This window comes from Stegodyphus dumicola, chromosome X1 (assembly GCF_044657685.1).
Source record: "Stegodyphus dumicola isolate Sdum_Otavi_A_Nest chromosome X1, ASM4465768v1".
In the NCBI taxonomy this organism is placed as follows: Eukaryota; Metazoa; Arthropoda; class Arachnida; order Araneae; family Eresidae; genus Stegodyphus; species Stegodyphus dumicola.
Window position 1 is genome coordinate 68746627 of NC_140780.1, and position 22548 is coordinate 68769174.

Sequence of the window (22548 nt, forward strand, 5' to 3'; positions counted from 1 at the left end):
GGAACAAAGATTCCAGCTATAAACAGAAACATTAAAATGTATTTAACATATTTTGATTATTATTAAGTCCCTTTTTTACATCTGGAAAAAAAAAAAAAAACAACATGATATTGTGATATTTTTTTACCATAGTTATCAAATTACATAAAAAAAAAGAAAATCAATACTTACGCGTGAAAAGTAATCCCAGGAATCTTTTTCAAAAATCTTTTTGTGCATCCATATACAACACAAGATGACATGCTTCAAAAAGAAAAGAAAAAAAAAAAAAAAAAAATATTCCAATTACAGACTTCCTTGCACAAGTCACAGCGATAACAGGAACATGGCCGCCAAGCCTCACCGTTTGAGTTGAACCTTCCCGCCTTCTATTCTAACCTTCTTGATATGACCAAAAAATATGTATTGTTGTTACATAGACATTCTTTCATATGACCGCTCACCACGCCCAAAGAATCTCCTACCGCTCTCCCTCTCTTTGAATTGGGACGCCATTTTGCGAAAAAGCGGACGACTCCATCTTGGAAAACGGCATTAGATATGTTTTGGCTTGATGTATTTAAGTCGGGGTGGAATCCAGTCAGCTAGGCATGTTCTTTTCCTCGGTGAAATATTGCTGTCATTTCGTTGAAAGTGACCTGGTAATATTTCAGGATAAACCCTCGTACGTTGTGCTAAGCTGTCACCTCTCATGCATGAGAGTACCTAGGTAAAGAACTTAAAATTAGAAACGTTTCTTACGTTAAAATTCTGATTGAAATATTTCTTTTAAGTTATGTAACAGTTATGTTTCCAAAATGTCACTAATTGTGTGTGTGTGAATTAAGGTAGTTTAATATATAACACCTGCTTCAAAAATAAAAGTAAAGTTTATTTTGTTTATTTGTCATTTAAAATTACCGGCTTATTGTCTTTCGGTGCCATCTTTCTACCATCGCCGAAATTATTTACTCTTCTTGAAGATCATTATCCCATTTATTCTGTGTATCCGTAATAACTGTATAATTTGTTTTTCTTTCATTGTTCATGTTGTACCCATATATTAAAAACCTCTTTTGCTTACTGTACTTCTGTCGTATTAGGAAAATCATTTGCTTTTCTGTCTACTGCACTCATGATTTTAGTAACAATGTAGCACATTGCTGGAATTTAAAACAAAGAAGGCTACTTTTGAAGTTCTATATATATAGAAACAATATTAGATATTTCTCTTTGTGTATAATTATTCTTTAACTTCAAAGTAGTTAAAATCTAATGATTCCTTTTTTCCCCCTCTTGGCCTCTTCTAGTGTAATTTGTCATCATTTTTGTGCACTCTTGGATTGCAGAACATGATATCATGAAAGAAAAAGAACGGAGAAATAGTGCAGAGCAAAAAGATATCTGTGGCTGGTAATTCTTGTTTTATATTAACTTTATTTTCACTAGAAATGTTTGAATGTTATAATTTGTAGGTCACTTTTCACATGTTGCTTTATATTGGAGTTTTACTACTTATTTTACGTGAACGCTTCACATTATGTTTTAATGTTTAGGGTAGAATTTATGCATTAATTTCTTAGGTTTTGAATTCCATATTGAAGTGTCTGAATTGGTTCTTTCTTTATATTGTATTGTAATATTCGTAGTGAGGTTGAACTGTTAATCACACTATAATTATCAGAAGTCTGAGATTTGTTAGAGTTCTGTTGCTTCTTAGTGGTTTCAGAATTACTGCTGTAGTGTAATTTTTTCCCAAGTGGCCTCCTTTCACATTACTATAAAATTATGAGGGTACACTTTTAGCTTTTAGAAACTATTTATTTACAATCTTAGAATGTATAATCACAGAGAACTGAAATACCAGCATAGTTCTATTTTTCAAATCTGTATGCAAATTGTTGCCAATTACAAGTTACTAAATATTAAATGTTACCATTTACAAATTATTAAATATTACATCTTCCGTTTTTTTAAAGAGTTCAAAAGTTTTAATAGTCTAAAATTAGTCCAAATACCTGGCCGGCTTCCTAATCAGTCTCCCACTTCTAGTTCTTAGCTCACCATTCTTTGTTTCTGAGTTAGCAGAGTTTGGTTGTTGATCTTCTAAACTTTGCCCTTGAGAATATCTCGAATCATATCCTTTTACATCTGTTTTCTGTGTATTAACTCCTTGTTCTGTTCCTCTGATATTCTCATCAACAGCTGAACTGTTTTCTCTAATATCTTTTCTATTTCTTCTCAATACTGATCCACCTGATCTAAGTATATATGATCTAGGCATCTTATGCACTTCTTCTACAACTTCTGGTTTCCAGCGATTATCGTGATATATCCAAACACAATCTCCTTTATTTAGTGATGGTAATGTTTTTGTATGACGATCATAATATGACTTCTGTTGAGTTCTTTCTTGGTTGATTTTTTCTTTTACATTTCTCACAACTTGAGGTTTAAGTAATTCTTCAGATGTAGGAAGAATTGTTCTTGTTCTACTCATAAGTCGTTGAGCTGGTGATCCTAGCATCTCATTTGTTGGAGTGTTCCTATGAGCTAACAAAACTAAATAAGGATCAGCATGATCTGCTTGAGCTTTCTTTAACAATTTCTTCGCCGTTTGTACTGAACGCTCTCCTAATCCGTTCGACTGTTGATGGTATGAACTGCTTGTTATATGTTTAAATTGGTATTTCTTTGCAAATTCTGAAAATTCTTTACTTGCAAACTGAGGTCCATTATCAGATATCACTATCAATGGTATACCGTATCTTGCAAAATGAGATTTCATGTAACTGATCACTGTGTGACTTCGAGTATCCGGTAGTTTGGAGATTTCAAAAAAGTTGGAATAGTAATCTACAATTAATAAATATACATCTTTGTTAGTCTCAAATAAATCTGTCGCAACTAAGGTAAATTGGGAATTTCATGTGGTATCATAGGCTCTCTTATGTTTTTGTTCTGGTATTCATTACATATAGAACATTTTGAAATTTTATCTTCTATCTGCTTGTTCATAAGTGGCCAAAACGAAACATCTCTAGCTCTTTTCTTACATTTTTCTATACCAAAATGACCCTCATGAATTAAATTTAACATTTCCTTTTGCATAGATAAAGGAATCATTACCCTTCCTCCTATGAAAAATAAGTCATTTTCCATTGTCAACTCATCTCTGTAGTCCCAAAATACTTTGACTTGAGGTTCTACCTGATGTTTCCTTTCTGGCCAGCCTCTCAGAATATATTTCTTTAAGCACTGTAGTGTAGCATCACATTCACTTTCTTTCTTCAATGCATAAATTTTGTCATCAGATGCTGGAATCAGTGTACAAATTTCTGTATCTTCATCATTATATTCTGTTGTATTCAAATTTGCTCTACTCAAAGTGTCTGCTATTAATAAGTCTTTCCCCTTTTTGTATCGTACATCTAGATCATATTTTTGTAAATTTAACAGCATTCTTTGCAATCGCTGTGGTGCTTTAAAAAGAGGTTTCTTAGTTATGCTTTCTAATGGTCGATGATCAGTTTCAACTGTAATACGTTTGCCATATATATATTGATGAAATTTAGAACATCCAAAAGTAATAGCTAAAAGCTCTTTTTCTATCTGAGCATAATTTTTCTGACTTTTTGTTAGAGCTCTGGAAGCATAAGCAATTGGTTGGTTTTCTTGTAGTAAAACAGCACCTAATCCTTCAGAACTTGCATCTACTGAAAGAGTTACATCCTTATTAACATCGTAGAATTTTAATACAGGTGCTTTTGCAATCAATTCTTTAAGTGTTTCGAAAGCTTTTGATGCTTTTCAGTCCAGTGCCAGAGGACATTTTTCTCAAGTAACTGTCTTAATGGTGCAGTAATAGTACTTAAGTTAGGAATAAATTTGGCTAAATAATTAATCATTCCCAAAAATCTTTGTAGCGAAGGCACATCTGTAGGTTCTGGCATTTTAACAATTGCTTCCACTTTAGAAAAATCAGGTTTTAGTCCATTTTCACTTAACTCGTGCCCTATATAATTCACACGATTAACTTTTATTTTACATTTAGCCTTATTGAACTTCAAATTATTTTCTCGTGCTCTCTGGAGTACTTTTTGAAGTCGTAGCTCATGTTCCTTTTCATTAGATCCCCATATTAAGATATCATGTATAATACATTCAACACCTTCTAGACCTTCTATTATTTGGCTTAATTTTCTTTGGCAAATTTCTGGAGCTGAACATATGCCAAAAGGTAATCTTTTAAATTTGTATCTGCCAAAAGGTGTATTGAATGTACACAAATTACTAGTTTCTTCGTCAAGCTGGATTTGCCAAAAAGCACTATTAGCATCTAAAACAGGAAATATTTTTGCGTTAGGCATTCTAGTGACAACTTCGTCAATGGTTAACATCGGATAATGTTCTCGTTTTATAGCTTTATTTAAATCTCTACGATCTAAACATATTCTTATTTTGTTCGGTTTGACAACTGTGACCATTGAATTTACCCATTCAGTTGGTTCTCTTACTTCCTCAAAACCATTTAAATTTTCCATTCTTTGTAATTCTTTCTTAACTTTATCACGTATAGCTATGGGTATTTTTCTTGGAGGATGAATTACTGGTGTTACATCTTGTTTTAACTGGATTTTATATTCTCTATTGAAACAACCTAAGCCTTCAAATACATCTTTGTATTCCTCCAGTAAGTCTTCAGTGTAAACAGACATTACTTTCTGAATCAAACCTAGTTGCAAACATGATTTTAATCCTAACATAGAAGGTACTTCTTTGTCAATAACTTGGAATTCCACAACATAATTATTTTTTCCATATTGGCAGTTAAGTACTACTTTTCCTAAAGTATCCATTTTATTCCCAGAGAATGTAACTAATCTTTTAATTTCAGACTTCTGTATCGGAACATTTAGCAATTTCACTTTGGTTTTAGAAATAACATTGCACATTGCTCCAGTATCTAACTGCAAATTTAGTTTACTTTTATTTACATTAACGTCAACAGTCCATTTCTCTTCCTTGTTATCTGAATTAAGGTTTAATGTGCCAACATAAAATTCTAACTCTTCCTCAGAGTCATGATTTATTAATTTAATTTGTCTATCTTTTTTGTTTACCTTGACTGCTTCATTTTTTATTATATTGCTTTTACACTGACTCGCGAAATGATTTGCCTTTTTACATTTATGACAGATTTTTCCATATGCTGGACACATTCGATACTCATGAGATGTTCCACATTTAGAACAAATTTTTGTCTTTTGTTTATCGGTATTTACCTCTTTGTAAGTATTCTTATTATGTTTACTTAGTTTCTTTTTCACTAAGTTTACAGCAGTTTCCTCATCTTTTATGATTTTCATTTGATGTGCACTTATTTCAGCAGATCTGCATATATCAAGAGCTTTTTCTAATGTTAATCCTGTTTCATATAACAATCTTGCTCTCACTATATCATCTTTAATACCACAAACAATTTTATCCTTTATTAAACTATCCGTTAATTGTGCAAACTCGCATGTTCTAGCTTTATTTCGAAGGTCAGTTACGTATTCATCTATGGTTTCTGACGCGGTTTGATTTCTAGTAAAGAATAAATGTCTTTCGTATGTAATATTTTTCTTAGGAATACAATATTCCGTAAATTTTGTTTTAATTTCACTTAATTTAATTTCTTTACCCTCTTCTATAGGAAATGTATTATATATTTCAAGACCACAAATTCCTATTACATGAAGAAAAGTATTAACTCTTACCTTCTCTTCTTTATTATGTAATTCACTAGCTACTTCATATATTTCAAATGATTGCAGCCATCTCTGCCAATTCCAAGCTAGATTTCCATCAAATTTCATCGGCTCTGGTGGTTTTAAACTTACCATTTTGAAAGCAAAACACTCCTGACACCATATAAAATTATGAGGATACACTTTTAGCTTTTAGAAACTATTTATTTACAATCTTAGAATGTATAATCACAGAGAACTGCAATACCAGCATAGTTCTATTTTTCAAATCTGTATCCAAAGTGTTGTTAATTACAAGTTACTAAATATTAAATGTTACCATTTACAAATTATTAAATATTACAATTACGAGGAGGAGGCTAAGCATTTTCCTCTCTGTCTGGCCTAATATTTTCCTTGCCTAATGGGGTCTTTTCTTCCCAACAGGTCAGTGTAATTGCACTTCCTGTGTATAAACCAATTTTGTTTCAGTTTTTTCCGAATTTAGATTCTCTCTATGAAGTGCTGTTTCTCTTAAAACCATTGAAAGTTAAATGTTGAACAAAAAAGAAATGTAAATAAAAATTTAATGAGTACTCATAAAGAAAGTTAGTGGGGCCAAATTGTCTTCTGTTAAGGCTGCTCAAAACGTGTTTTTATTAGTTGTTTTAAGCATACTTTATTATATTTTTCCCTTAATCTCAACTATTTTGGCATATTGTGAAGTTTTATGAACCTATTTGCGAAGATCTATTTAAAATTGATTCCACAAATAAAAATTTGTTTTGAAATAAAATCAGAGATGTTTTATTATTATCGAAGTAAAATTCTGCAGATTAACTTTCAACTTTGTTTTGCAAAGCACTCTGAAAGTTTCTTTTGGACTTCTTTCCGTTCTCTTGGCAAATGCATGACAGAATTATTTTTTGAGAAAGCTGATGTCTTTTGCTTATAAGAATGATTGATGCAACTGTATGGGTGTCGCTGTAAAGAGCACATGTTTCCCAGTGTCCTGTTTCTTCCTTAATTGGGTCATTCTCCGCTAGATCAGACATTGCTTTTGTGTTATTTAACAATTCCTTCATCTTATCTTCAGTTAAAAGCTCTTCTTCATAATGAGCACTTTTATTATCAAGGAGTTTTATAAGACCCCAATTCTTCTTTTGTAATTTTCTGATTCATTGTTTTACTTCTCTGTCTTCCATATGTGAAAATTCTTCGGCATCGATTGCTTTTGAAATTTGTAAGATTTTTCGGACTTCATTTTCAGTCGATGGAAATTGTTTAAAGTAGCAGATAAATTCTTTCCGGTGTTGATGGATGAATGTAGCACCACGTATGAATGAAATTCTAGCAGTGGACAAATTAAATGGGATCCTTTAAGGTACTGCTATACGCGAAATCACGCTTTACAATTCTGCGTTCAGCAAGTACCTGCCGTATTAAAAATGATAGACTACGAAATATGACTTGAAGAATTGTATGAGTTATTTGGAATGCAGATTAGGAGTTTAGTCGTGATAGGTAAACAGTCTATACAGATGACCGGAAATAATAAAAATTTGGATGGGTGTACTATAAAGTATTTTACTCCTGGACCATGGATTAGTCATAAACAGTACTTGTGTAAAAACAGATTAAAGTATATGAATTCCCTGTTTAAGAAAGGAATTTCTCTATGACAGTATGCAGTCTGTATCGTAGCTGGAATCGCGAGGTGTTGTGTCTTCAGGTAAACAAAATCTGTTATTCTGTAATTTTTCCTGAAAATGTGTGTTTAAATTTTGTTACCTAGGTAACCTATTTTTAACTCTTTCTATATGAAAATGAAACCAAATACAGACAAAGAAATAAAATTGCATTCCTTCCCTTGGTGCAGTTATTAACAACTTTAACTTAATGGGAGCCAATTTTAAGTTTATAAAATTTTGGCTAGCTGCAATTATATATTGCACTTTTAATATATCAGTTATAAGTGCATTACATAAAGTATAAAAATGTGTAGTATAATATCTTAAAGAAAAGGTATACTCTTTGTATTATTTACAAAAAAAATTCAGCAAGATGAAAATTAAATACAGGGAAATCATATTTTAATGTGAAATTTAGCTTTGCATTTCTTCTGAGAGTTTTTTTTCTTCCTCGGATACATGCTATGTTATGGCTAAATCAATGCAGTCGTCCGGATGTGTGTTTGTTATTCTCTATCTGAACATTGATTTTAACAAGTTTGTTGTTGAAAATCCTCTTTCACATTTTTAAGTAGATCGAAAGCAGGAATTTATCTTTTTAAAAGTTTAACAGTTCATGATTTTTCTGATCTAGGACTATTCAAATTGCTTTTTGTGATATTCTTGATCTTAATTAGGATGAAAATCAGTTATTTCCATTTCTAGATCAGTAGAATTGTTAACATATTTGCAATGTTTTACCATTTTTTATAAATACTAGTCTTATGTAATGGGTTTGAAGTGAATGTAGTAGTTGGCCTAATTTTAAATACACTCAAAACATCTAATTTAGAAACTAATTTAAGCTCGATGAGATTTTCCAAATGTTTGTTTCAGTTTTCTTGTATTTCACGCTTTAGTTCTCCAGATTTTCAAAGTGGGAAAACGACATTGCATTATGGTAAAAATGTATATTCCTTATATTTGTGTAATATTTTTACAAAATTAATTTTGATTTAAAATGAATTTAAAATAACCTTAAATTCAAAGACTTTAGTTCTCTTCCCTGCTCAAGTTTAAAATATTAGTTATTATGTCTGTAAGAATGACTAAATCGTAGAACGAATTATGGTCAATAATTTCTTGAGTTTCGTTTCTAGATTTTTAAAATTCTTCTATTAAACTTTTGTAACAGAAGCTGGGATGGAACCCAGGCAGCCAGACAGAATGTCTCTTCCCTGAGTGAAAATTTCTAACATTTCACTGAAAGTGGCATTATAATATTTCAGAATAAACCCTCGTAACACTAATAAATGTATGTAGATTTTTTTTTAATGTTTATATAATGCGTGTTTTGTTCTTACAACATTTTGAGCTATTATATTACTAATTCTGTATGTGAGTTAAGACAGTTTAATATAGAACCATCTGCTTCAAGACTAAAAGTAAAGTATTTGAATTGTGTTTTACCTTTCGTGTGTTTTGAGAGGTACGTTCTAATCTACAATTTATGGAATTTCTCGGTATTGGACATCTCACATAGCTGACAAAATTTCATTCCTATGTTTAGGTTTTATAGTACAATAAGTTGAGCATCCCTCCATTTGTATATGACTTTGATTCCTTCGAAAGAAAAAAAGAGTATCTTAGTTTTGTTGAATTTTTGGTCAAAATTTTAGTATATAGGTAATTGCAATAGCTCATTCACGAAATTTTATTTAAATTTTTTGCAACATTTCAAAATGGTATATCATTCAATGGGATTTGAAGTGTTTCGGCTTGCTGTATTAAAGCTAGACTCGAACCCGGGCAGCTAGACAATATGTTCTTTCCCTGAGTGAAATATTGCTATAATTTCATTAAAGTGACATGGAAATATTACAGGATAATTTCTTGTACATTGGACTAAGCTGTCCTCTCTCATGGATGAGTGTACCTAAGTAAAGAACTTAAAATTAGAAACGGTTCTTGCGTTAAAATTCTGAATGAAATATTTATTTTATGGTTTATGACTTTTGTTTCCAAGATGTTTTTCGAAATCTGTTTTTAGAATGGTGTTTTTGAGCCCTTTCTAAAAAAAAAAAAAAAAAAAAAAAAAAAAAGCTATAAAAGTATATATGTATAGCTCTTTTAATGTCAATATATTGCGAGTTTGATTCTTACTCTTTTTTGATCTGTTATGTCACTAATTCGGTGTGTGAATTAAGATAGTTTTATATATAACACCTGCTTCAAAGCTAACAGTAAAGTTTATTTTGTTTATTTGTCATTTAAAATTACCTGCTTATTGACTTTCGGTGCCATTTTTGTACCAGCGCTAAAATTATTTACTTTTCTCGAAGATCATTATCCCTTTTATTCTGTGTATCTGTAATAACTGTATAATTTTTTTTTTCTTTCATTGTTCATGTTGTACCCGTACATTAAAAACCTCTTTCGCTTACTGTACTTCTGTCGTATAAGGAAAATCATTTGCTTTTCTATGGACTGCAATCATGATTTTAGTAACAATGTAGCACATTGCTGGAATTTAAAACAAAGAAGGCTACTTTCGAAGTTTTATATATTAAGAAACAATATTAGATATTTCTCTTTGTGTATAGATATTCTTTAATTTCAAAGTAGTTAAAATCTAATGATTCCTTCCCCCCCCCCCCTTGGCCTCTTCTAGTGTAATTTGTCATCATTTTTGTGCACTCTTGGATTGCAGAACATATCATGAAAGAAAAAGAACGGAGAAATAGTGCAGAGCAAAAAGACATCTGTGGCTGGTAATTCTTGTTTTATATTAACTTTATTTTCACGAGAATTGCTTGAATGTTATAATTTGTAGGTCCCTTTTCACATGTTGTTTTATATTGGAGTTTTACTACTTATTTATTTTACGTGAACGCTTCACATTATGTTTTAATGTTTAGGGTAGCATCTATGCATTAATTTCTTAGGGTTTGTATTCCATATTGAAGTGTCTGAATTGGTTCTTTCTTTGTATTGTATTGTAATATTCGAAGTGAGGTTGAACTGTTAATCACACTATAATTATCAGAAGTCTGAAATTTGTTAGAGTTCTGTTGCTTCTTAGTGGTTTCAAAATTACTGCTGTAGTGTAATTTTTTCTAAGTGGCCTCCTTTCGCATTACGAGGAGGAGGCTAAGCATTTTCCTCTCTGTCTGGCCTAATATTTTCCTTGTCCAACTGGGTCTTATCTTCCCAGCAGGTCAGTGTAATTACTCTGCCTGTGTATAAACCAATTTTGTTTCAGTTTTTTCCGAATTTAGAGTCTGTCTATCAAGTGCTGTTTCTCTTAAAACCATTGAAAGTTAAATGTTGAACAAAAAAGAAATGTAAATAAAAATTTAATGAGTACTCGTAATGAAAGTTAGTGAGGCCAAATTGTCTTCTGTTAAGGCTGCTCAAAATGTGCTTTTTATTAGTTCGTTTTAAGCATACTTTATTAAATTTTTCCCTTAATCTGAACTATTTTGGCATATTGGGAAGTTTTATGAACCTATTTGCGAAGATCTATTTAAAATTGATTTCGCAAAAAAAAAAATTCGTTTTGAAATCAAATCAGAGATGTTTTATTATTATCGAAGAAAAATTCTGCAGAATAACTTTCCACTTTGTTTTGCAAAGCACTCTGAAAGTTTCTTTTGGACTTCTTTCCGTTCTCTTGGCAAATGCATGAGAGAAATATTTTTTGAGAAAGCTGATGTCTTTTGCTTATAAGAATGATTGATGCAACTGTATGCGTGCCGCTGTAAAGAGCACATGTTTTTTCTTTAATTGGGTAATTCTTCGCTAGAAGATCAGACATTGCTTTTTGTGTTATTTAACAATTTCTTCATCTTATCTTCAGTTAAAAGCTCTTCTTCATAATGAGCGCTTTTATTATCAAGGGGTTTTATAAGACCCCAATTCTTCTTTTGTAATTTTCTGATTCATTGTTTGACTTCTCTGTCTATCATATATGAAAATTCTTCGGCATCGATTGCGTTTGAAATTTGTAAGATTTTTCGGGCTTCATTTTCAGTCGATGGAAATTGTTTAAAGTAGCAGATAAATTCTTTCCGGTGTTGATGGATGAATGTTGCACCATGTATGAATGAAATTCTAGCAGTGGACAAATAAAATGGGATCCTTTAAAATACTGCTATACGCGAAATCACGCTTTACAAGTCTGCACTCAGCAAGTACCTGCCGTATTAAAAATGATAGACTACGAAATATGACTTGAAGAATTGTATGAGTTATTTGGAATGCAGATTGGGAGTTTAGTCGGGATAGGTAAACAGTCTATATAGATGACCGGAAATAATAAAAATTTAGATGGGTGTACTATAAAGTATTTTACTCCTGGACCATGGATTAGTCATAAACAGTACTTGTGTAAAAACAGATTAAAGTATATGAATTCCCTGTTTAAGAAAGGAATTTCTCTATGACAGTATGCAGTCTCTATCATAGCTGGAATAGCGAGGTGTTGTGTCTTCAGGGAAACAAAATCTGTTATTCTGTAATTTTTCCTGAAAATGTGTGTTTAAATTTTGTTACCTAGGTAACCTATTTTTAACTCTTTCTATATGAAAATGAAACCAAATGCAGACAAAGAAATAAAATTGCATTCCTTCCCTTGGTGCAGTTATTAACAACTTTAATTTAATGGGAGCCAATTTTAAGTTTATAAATTTTCGGCTAGCTGCAATTATATATTGCACTTTTAATATTTCAGTTATAAGTGCATTACACAAAGTATAAAAATGTGTGGTATAATATCTTAAAGAAAAGGTATACTCTTTGTATTATTTACAAAAAAATTCAGCAAGATGAAAATTAAATACAGGGAAATCATATTTTAATGTGAAATTTAACATTGCATTTCTTCTGAGAGTTTTTTTTTCTCCCTCTGGTACATGCGATGTTATTGCTAAATCCATGCAGTCGTCCGGATGTTTGTTTGTTATTCTGTATCTGAACATTGATTTTAACAAGTTTATTGTTGAAAATCCTCTTTCACATTTTTAAGTAGATCAAAAGCAGGAATTTATCTTTTTAAAAGTTTAACAGTTCATGATTTTTCTGATCTAGGACTATTCAAATGGCTTTTTGTGATATACTTCATCTTAATTAGGATGAAAACCAGTTAATTCTATTTCTGGATCAGTAGAATTGTTAACATATTTGCAATGTTTTACCATTTTTCTTAAATACTAGTTTTATGTAATGGGTTTGAAGTGAACGTAGTAGTTGGCCTAATTTTAAATACACTCAAAACATCTAATTTAGAAACTAATTTAAGCTCGATCAGATTTTCCAAATGTTTGTTTCAGTTTTCTTATATATCACGCTTTAGTTCTCCAAATTTTCAAAGTGGCAAAATGTACATAGCATTATGGTAAAAATGTATATTCCTTATATTTGTGTAATATTTTTACAAAATTGATTTTGATTTAAAATGAATTTAAAATAACCTTAAATTCAAAGACTTTAGTTCTCTTCCCTGCTCAAGTTTAAGATATTAGTTATTATGTCTGTAAGAATGACTAAATCGTAGAACGAATTATGGTCAATAATTTCTTGAGTTTCGTTTCTAGATTTTTAAAATTCTTCTATTAAACTTTTGTAACAGAAGCTGGGATGGAACCCAGGCAGCCAGACAGAATGTCCCTTCCCTGAGTGAAAATTTCTATCATTTCACTGCAAGTGACATTATAATATTTCAGAATAAACCCTCGTAACACTAATAAATGTATGTAGATTTTTTTTTTTTTTTTTTAATGTTTTTATAATGCGTGTTTGGTTCTTACAACATTTTGAGCTATTATATTACTAATTCTGTATGTGAGCTAAGACAGTTTAATATAGAACATCTGCTTCAAGACTAAAAGTAAAGTATTTGAATTGTGTTTTACCTTTCGTGTGTTTTGAGAGGTACGTTCTAATCTACAATTTATGGAATTTCTCAGTATTGGACATCTCACATAGCTGACAAAATTTCATTCCTATGTTTAGGTTTTATAGTACAATAAGTTGAGCATCCCTACATTAGTATATGACTTTGTTTCCTTCGAAAGAAAAAAAGAGTATCTTAGTTTTGTTGAATTTTTGGTCAAAATTTTAGTATATAGGTAATTGCATTAGCTCATTCACGAAATTTTATTTAAATTTTTTGCAACATTTCAAAATGGTATATCATTCAATGGTATTTGATGTGTTTTGGCTTGCTGTATTAAAGCGGGGCTCGATCCCGGGCAGCTAGACAATATGTTCTTTCCCTGAGTGAAATATTGCTATAATTTCATTAAAGTGACGTGATAATATTACAGGATAATTTCTTGTACATTGGACTAAGCTGTCCTCTCTCATGGATGAGTGTACCTAAGTAAAGAACTTAAAATTAGAAAGGGTTCTTGCGTTAAAATTCTGAATGAAATATTTATTTTATGGTTTATGACTTTTGTTTCCAAGATGTTTTTCGAAATCTGTTTTTAGAATGGTGTTTTTGAGCACTTTCTAAAAAAAAAAAAAAAAAAAAAAAAAAAAACCCATAAAAGTATATATATATAGCTCTTTTAATGTCAATATATTGCGAGTTTGATTCATACTCTTTTTTGATCTGTTATGTCACTAATTCTGTGTGTGAATTAAGATAGTTTTATATATAACACCTGCTTCAAAGCTAACAGTAAAGTTTATTTTGTTTATTTGTCATTTAAAATTATCTGCTTATTGACTTTCGGTGCCATTTTTGTACCTGCGCTAAAATTATTTACTTTTCTCGAAGATCATTTTCCCTTTTATTCTTTGTATCTGTAATAACTGTATAATTTTTTTTTTCTTTCATTGTTCATGTTGTACCCATACATTAAAAACCTCTTTCGCTTACTGTACTTCTGTCGTATAAGGAAAATCATTTGCTTTTCTATCGACTGCAATCATGATTTTAGTAACAATGTAGCACATTGCTGGAATTTAAAACAAAGAAGGCTACTTTCGAAGTTTTATATATTAAGAAACAATATTGGATATTTCTCTTTGTGTATAGATATTCTTTAATTTCAAAGTAGTTAAAATCTAATGATTCCTTCCCCCATCCTTGGCCTCTTCTAGTGTAATTTGTCATCATTTTTGTGCACTCTTGGATTGCAGAACATATCATGAAAGAAAAAGAATGGAGAAATAGTGCAGAGCAAAAAGACATCTGTGGCTGGTAATTCTTGTTTTATATTAACTTTATTTTCACTAGAAATGCTTGAATGTTATAATTTGTAGGTCCCTTTTCACATGTTGCTTTATATTGGAGTTTTACTACTTATTTATTTTACGTGAACGCTTCACATTATGTTTTAATGTTTAGGGTAGCGTCTATGCATTAATTTCTTAGGTTTTGAATTCCATATTGAAGTGTCTGAATTGGTTCTTTCTTTATATTGTATTGTAATATTCGAAGTGAGGTTGAACTGTTAATCACACTATAATTATCAGAAGTCTGAGATTTGTTAGAGTTCTGTTGCTTCTTAGTGGTTTCAAAATTACTGCTGTAGTGTAATTTTTTCCCAAGTGACCTCCTTTCGCATTACGAGGAGGAGGCTAATCATTTTCCTCTCTGTCTGGCCTAATATTTTCCTTGTCTAACGGGGTCTTCTCTTCCCAACAGGTCAGTGTAATTACTCTGCCTGTGTATAAACCAATCTTGTTTCAGTTTTTTCCGAATTTAGAGTGTCTATCAAGTGCTGTTTCTCTTAAAACCATTGAAAGTTAAATGTTGAACAAAAAAGAAATGTAAATAAAAATTTAATGAGTACTCGTAATGAAAGTTAGTGGGGCCAAATTGTCTTCTGTTAAGGCTGCTCAAAATGTGCTTTTTATTAGTTGTTTTAGGCATACTTTATTAAATTTTTCCCTTAATCTGAACTATTTTGGCATATTGGGAAGTTTTATGAACCTATTTGCGAAGATCTATTTAAAATTGATTTCACAAATAAAAATTCGTTTTGAAATCAAATCAGAGATGTTTTATTATTATCGAAGTAAAATTCTGCAGAATAACTTTCCACTTTGTTTTGCAAAGCACTCTGAAAGTTTCTTTTGGACTTCTTTCCGTTCTCTTGGCAAATGCATGAGAGAAATATTTTTTGAGAAAGCTGATGTCTTTTGCTTATAAGAATGATTGATGCAACTGTATGCGTGCCGCTGTAAAGAGCACATGTTTTTTCTTTAATTGGGTAATTCTTCGCTAGAAGATCAGACATTGCTTTTTGTGTTATTTAACAATTTCCTCATCTTATCTTCAGTTAAAAGCTCTTCTTCATAATGAGCGCTTTTATTATCAAGGGGTTTTATAAGACCCCAATTCTTTTGTAATTTTCTGATTCATTGTTTGACTTCTCTGTCTTTCATATGTGAAAATTCTTCCTCATCGATTGCTTTTGAAATTTTAAAGATTTTTCGGACTTCATTTTCAGTCGATGGAAATTGTTTAAAGTAGCAGATAAATTCTTTCCGGTGTTGATGGATGAATGTTGCACCACGTATGAATGAAATTCTAGCAGTGGACAAATAAAATGGGATCTTTTAAGGTACTGCTATACCTCGAAATCATGCTTTAAAAGTCTGCGCTCAGCAAGTACCTGCCGTATTAAAAATGATAGACTACGAAATATGACTTGAAGAATTGTATGAGTTATTTGGAATGCAGATTGGGAGTTTAGTCGTGATAGGTAAACAGTCTATACAGATGACCGGAAATAATAAAAATCTAGATGGGTGTACTATAAAGTATTTTACTCCTGGACCATGGATTAGTCATAAACAGTACTTGTGTAAAAACAGATTAAAGTATATGAATTCCCTGTTTAAGAAAGGAATTTCTCTATGACAGTATGCAGTCTGTATCATAGCTGGAATAGCGAGGTGTTGTGTCTTCAGGGAAACAAAATCTGTTATTCTGTAATTTTTCCTGAAAATGTGTGTTTAAATTTTGTTACCTAGGTAACCTATTTTTAACTCTTTCTATATGAAAATGAAACCAAATACAGACAAAGAAATAAAATTGCATTCCTTCCCTTGGTGCAGTTATTAACAACTTTAACTGAATGGGAGCCAATTTTAAGTTTATAAAATTTTGGCTAGCTGCAATTATATATTGCACTTTTAATATTTCAGTTATAAGTGCATTACACAAAGTATAAAAATGTGTGGTATAATATCTTAAAGAAAAGGTATACTCTTTGTATTATTTACAAAAAAATTCAGCAAGATGAAAATTAAATACAGGGAAATCATATTTTAATGTGAAATTTAACATTGCATTTCTTCTGAGAGTTTTTTTTTCTCCCTCTGGTACATGCGATGTTATTGCTAAATCCATGCAGTCGTCCAGATGTTTGTTTGTTATTCTGTATCTGAACATTGATTTTAACAAGATTGTTGTTGAAAATCCTCTTTCACATTTTTAGGTAGATCGAAAGCAGGAATTTATCTTTTTAAAAGTTTAACAGTTCATGATTTTTCTGATCTAGGACTATTCAAATGGCTTTTTGTGATATTCTTCATCTTAATTAGGATGAAAACCAGTTATTTCTATTTCTAGATCAGTAGAATTGTTAACATATTTGCAATCTTTTACCATTTTTCTTAAACACTAGTCTTATGTAATGGGTTTGAAGTGAACGTAGTAGTTGGCCTAATTTTAAATACACTAAAAACATCTAATTTAGAAGCTAATTTAAGCTCGATGAGATTTTCCAAATGTTTGTTTCAGTTTTCTTATATTTCACGCTTTAGTTCTCCAGATTTTCAAAGTGGCAAAATGTACATTGCATTATGGTAAAAATGTATATTCTTTATATTTGTGTAATATTTTTACAAAATTAATTCTGATTTAAAATTAATTTAAGATACCCTTAAATTCAAAAACTTTAGTTTAGTTCTCCCTCCCCCCTCAAGTTTAAGATTTTAGTTATTATGTCTGTAAGAATGACTAAATCATAGAACCAATTATGGTCAATAATTTCTTCCTGAGTTTCGTTTCTAGATTTTTAAAATTCTTCTATGAAACTTTTGTAACAGAAGCTGGGATGGAACCCAGGCAGCCAGACGGAATGTCCCTTCCCTGAGTGAAAATTTCTATCATTTCACTGCAAGTGACATTATAATATTTCAGAATAAACCCTCGTAACACTAATAAATGTATGTAGATTTTTTTTTTTTTTTTTTTAATGTTTTTATAATGCGTGTTTGGTTCTTACAACATTTTGAGCTATTATATTACTAATTCTGTATGTGAGCTAAGACAGTTTAATATAGAACATCTGCTTCAAGACTAAAAGTAAAGTATTTGAATTGTGTTTTACCTTTCGTGTGTTTTGAGAGGTACGTTCTAATCTACAATTTATGGAATTTCTCAGTATTGGACATCTCACATAGCTGACAAAATTTCATTCCTATGTTTAGGTTTTATAGTACAATAAGTTGAGCATCCCTACATTAGTATATGACTTTGTTTCCTTCGAAAGAAAAAAAGAGTATCTTAGTTTTGTTGAATTTTTGGTCAAAATTTTAGTATATAGGTAATTGCATTAGCTCATTCACGAAATTTTATTTAAATTTTTTGCAACATTTCAAAATGGTATATCATTCAATGGCATTTGATGTGTTTTGGCTTGCTGTATTAAAGCGGGGCTCGATCCCGGGCAGCTAGACAATATGTTCTTTCCCTGAGTGAAATATTGCTATAATTTCATTAAAGTGACGTGATAATATTACAGGATAATTTCTTGTACATTGGACTAAGCTGTCCTCTCTCATGGATGAGTGTACCTAAGTAAAGAACTTAAAATTAGAAAGGGTTCTTGCGTTAAAATTCTGAATGAAATATTTATTTTATGGTTTATGACTTTTGTTTCCAAGATGTTTTTCGAAATCTGTTTTTAGAATGGTGTTTTTGAGCACTTTCTAAAAAAAAAAAAAAAAAAAAAAAAAAAAAAAAAAAAAAAAAACCCATAAAAGTATATATATATAGCTCTTTTAATGTCAATATATTGCGAGTTTGATTCTTACTCTTTTTTGATCTGTTATGTCACTAATTCTGTGTGTGAATTAAGATAGTTTTATATATAACACCTGCTTCAAAGCTAACAGTAAAGTTTATTTTGTTTATTTGTCATTTAAAATTATCTGCTTATTGACTTTCGGTGCCATTTTTGTACCTGCGCTAAAATTATTTACTTTTCTCGAAGATCATTTTCCCTTTTATTCTTTGTATCTGTAATAACTGTATAATTTTTTTTTTCTTTCATTGTTCATGTTGTACCCATACATTAAAAACCTCTTTCGCTTACTGTACTTCTGTCGTATAAGGAAAATCATTTGCTTTTCTATCGACTGCAATCATGATTTTAGTAACAATGTAGCACATTGCTGGAATTTAAAACAAAGAAGGCTACTTTCGAAGTTTTATATATTAAGAAACAATATTGGATATTTCTCTTTGTGTATAGATATTCTTTAATTTCAAAGTAGTTAAAATCTAATGATTCCTTCCCCCATCCTTGGCCTCTTCTAGTGTAATTTGTCATCATTTTTGTGCACTCTTGGATTGCAGAACATATCATGAAAGAAAAAGAATGGAGAAATAGTGCAGAGCAAAAAGACATCTAGGGCTGGTAATTCTTGTTTCATATTAACTTTATTTTCACTAGAAATGCTTGAATGTTATAATTTGTAGGTCCCTTTTCACATGTTGCTTTATATTGGAGTTTTACTACTTATTTATTTTACGTGAACGCTTCACATTATGTTTTAATGTTTAGGGTAGCGTCTATGCATTAATTTCTTAGGTTTTGAATTCCATATTGAAGTGTCTGAATTGGTTCTTTCTTTATATTGTATTGTAATATTCGAAGTGAGGTTGAACTGTTAATCACACTATAATTATCAGAAGTCTGAGATTTGTTAGAGTTCTGTTGCTTCTTAGTGGTTTCAAAATTACTGCTGTAGTGTAATTTTTTCCCAAGTGACCTCCTTTCGCATTACGAGGAGGAGGCTAAGCATTTTCCTCTCTGTCTGGCCTAATATTTTCCTTGTCTAACGGGATCTTCTCTTCCCAACAGGTCAGTGTAATCACTCTGCCTGTGTATAAACCAATTTTGTTTCAGTTTTTTCCGAATTTAGAGTCTGTCTGTCAAGTGCTGTTTCTCTTAAAACCATTGAAAGTTAAATGTTGAACAAAAAAGAAATGTAAATAAAAATTTAATGAGTACTCGTAATGAAAGTTAGTGGGGCCAGATTGTCTTCTGTTAAGGCTGCTCAAAATGTGCTTTTTATTAGTTGCTTTAAGCATACTTTATTAAATTTTCCCCTTAATCTGAACTATTTTGGCATATTGGGAGGTTTTATGAACCTATTTGCGAAGATCTATTTAAAATTGATTTCACAAATAAAAATTCGTTTTGAAATCAAATCAGAGATGTTTTATTATCGAAGTAAAATTCTGCAGAATAACTTTCCACTTTGTTTTGCAAAGCACTCTGAAAGTTTCTTTTGGACTTCTTTCCGTTCTCTTGGCAAATGCATGAGAGAAATATTTTTTGAGAAAGCTGATGTCTTTTGCTTATAAGAATGATTGATGCAACTGTATGCGTGCCGCTGTAAAGAGCACATGTTTTTTCTTTAATTGGGTAATTCTTCGCTAGAAGATCAGACATTGCTTTTTGTGTTATTTAACAATTTCCTCATCTTATCTTCAGTTAAAAGCTCTTCTTCATAATGAGCGCTTTTATTATCAAGGGGTTTTATAAGACCCCAATTATTTTGTAATTTTCTGATTCATTGTTTGACTTCTCTGTCTTTCATATGTGAAAATTCTTCCTCATCGATTGCTTTTGAAATTTTAAAGATTTTTCGGACTTCATTTTCAGTCGATGGAAATTGTTTAAAGTAGCAGATAAATTCTTTCCGGTGTTGATGGATGAATGTTGCACCACGTATGAATGAAATTCTAGCAGTGGACAAATAAAATGGGATCTTTTAAGGTACTGCTATACCTCGAAATCATGCTTTAAAAGTCTGCGCTCAGCAAGTACCTGCCGTATTAAAAATGATAGACTACGAAATATGACTTGAAGAATTGTATGAGTTATTTGGAATGCAGATTGGGAGTTTAGTCGTGATAGGTAAACAGTCTATACAGATGACCGGAAATAATAAAAATTTAGATGGGTGTACTATAAAGTATTTTACTCCTGGACCATGGATTAGTCATAAACAGTACTTGTGTAAAAACAGATTAAAGTATATGAATTCCCTGTTTAAGAAAGGAATTTCTCTATGACAGTATGCAGTCTGTATCATAGCTGGAATAGCGAGGTGTTGTGTCTTCAGGGAAACAAAATCTGTTATTCTGTAATTTTTCCTGAAAATGTGTGTTTAAATTTTGTTACCTAGGTAACCTATTTTTAACTCTTTCTATATGAAAATGAAACCAAATACAGACAAAGAAATAAAATTGCATTCCTTCCCTTGGTGCAGTTATTAACAACTTTAACTGAATGGGAGCCAATTTTAAGTTTATAAAATTTTGGCTAGCTGCAATTATATATTGCACTTTTAATATTTCAGTTATAAGTGCATTACACAAAGTATAAAAATGTGTGGTATAATATCTTAAAGAAAAGGTATACTCTTTGTATTATTTACAAAAAAATTCAGCAAGATGAAAATTAAATACAGGGAAATCATATTTTAATGTGAAATTTAACATTGCATTTCTTCTGAGAGTTTTTTTTTCTCCCTCTGGTACATGCGATGTTATTGCTAAATCCATGCAGTCGTCCAGATGTTTGTTTGTTATTCTGTATCTGAACATTGATTTTAACAAGATTGTTGTTGAAAATCCTCTTTCACATTTTTAGGTAGATCGAAAGCAGGAATTTATCTTTTTAAAAGTTTAACAGTTCATGATTTTTCTGATCTAGGACTATTCAAATGGCTTTTTGTGATATTCTTCATCTTAATTAGGATGAAAACCAGTTATTTCTATTTCTAGATCAGTAGAATTGTTAACATATTTGCAATGTTTTACCATTTTTCTTAAACACTAGTCTTATGTAATGGGTTTGAAGTGAACGTAGTAGTTGGCCTAATTTTAAATACACTAAAAACATCTAATTTAGAAGCTAATTTAAGCTCGATGAGATTTTCCAAATGTTTGTTTCAGTTTTCTTATATTTCACGCTTTAGTTCTCCAGATTTTCAAAGTGGCAAAATGTACATTGCATTATGGTAAAAATGTATATTCTTTATATTTGTGTAATATTTTTACAAAATTAATTCTGATTTAAAATTAATTTAAGATACCCTTAAATTCAAAAACTTTAGTTTAGTTCTCCCTCCCCCCTCAAGTTTAAGATTTTAGTTATTATGTCTGTAAGAATGACTAAATCATAGAACCAATTATGGTCAATAATTTCTTCATGAGTTTCGTTTCTAGATTTTTAAAATTCTTCTATGAAACTTTTGTAACAGAAGCTGGGATGGAACCCAGGCAGCCAGACGGAATGTCCCTTCCCTGAGTGAAAATTTCTATCATTTCACTGCAAGTGACATTATAATATTTCAGAATAAACCCTCGTAACACTAATAAATGTATGTAGATTTTTTTTTTTTTTTTTTAATGTTTTTATAATGCGTGTTTGGTTCTTACAACATTTTGAGCTATTATATTACTAATTCTGTATGTGAGCTAAGACAGTTTAATATAGAACATCTGCTTCAAGACTAAAAGTAAAGTATTTGAATTGTGTTTTACCTTTCGTGTGTTTTGAGAGGTACGTTCTAATCTACAATTTATGGAATTTCTCAGTATTGGACATCTCACATAGCTGACAAAATTTCATTCCTATGTTTAGGTTTTATAGTACAATAAGTTGAGCATCCCTACATTAGTATATGACTTTGTTTCCTTCGAAAGAAAAAAAGAGTATCTTAGTTTTGTTGAATTTTTGGTCAAAATTTTAGTATATAGGTAATTGCATTAGCTCATTCACGAAATTTTATTTAAATTTTTTGCAACATTTCAAAATGGTATATCATTCAATGGCATTTGATGTGTTTTGGCTTGCTGTATTAAAGCGGGGCTCGATCCCGGGCAGCTAGACAATATGTTC

At 30.8% G+C, this 22548-nt stretch overlaps 1 long non-coding RNA gene across 2 annotated transcripts in view; it reads left to right on the top strand.

Annotated features, from left to right (window-relative positions):
* LOC146993178 (uncharacterized) overlaps positions 1-19753 on the top strand; it is an 880479-nt gene extending 860726 nt beyond the window's left edge. For both annotated transcript variants that reach the window (XR_015038639.1, XR_015038640.1), the window contains 4 exons: positions 1290-1392; positions 10053-10152; positions 14492-14591; positions 18948-19753. This is a non-coding gene — a long non-coding RNA (uncharacterized LOC146993178). The remainder of the gene's footprint in view (positions 1-1289; positions 1393-10052; positions 10153-14491; positions 14592-18947) is intronic.
* Positions 19754-22548: the final 2795 nt, after the last annotated feature.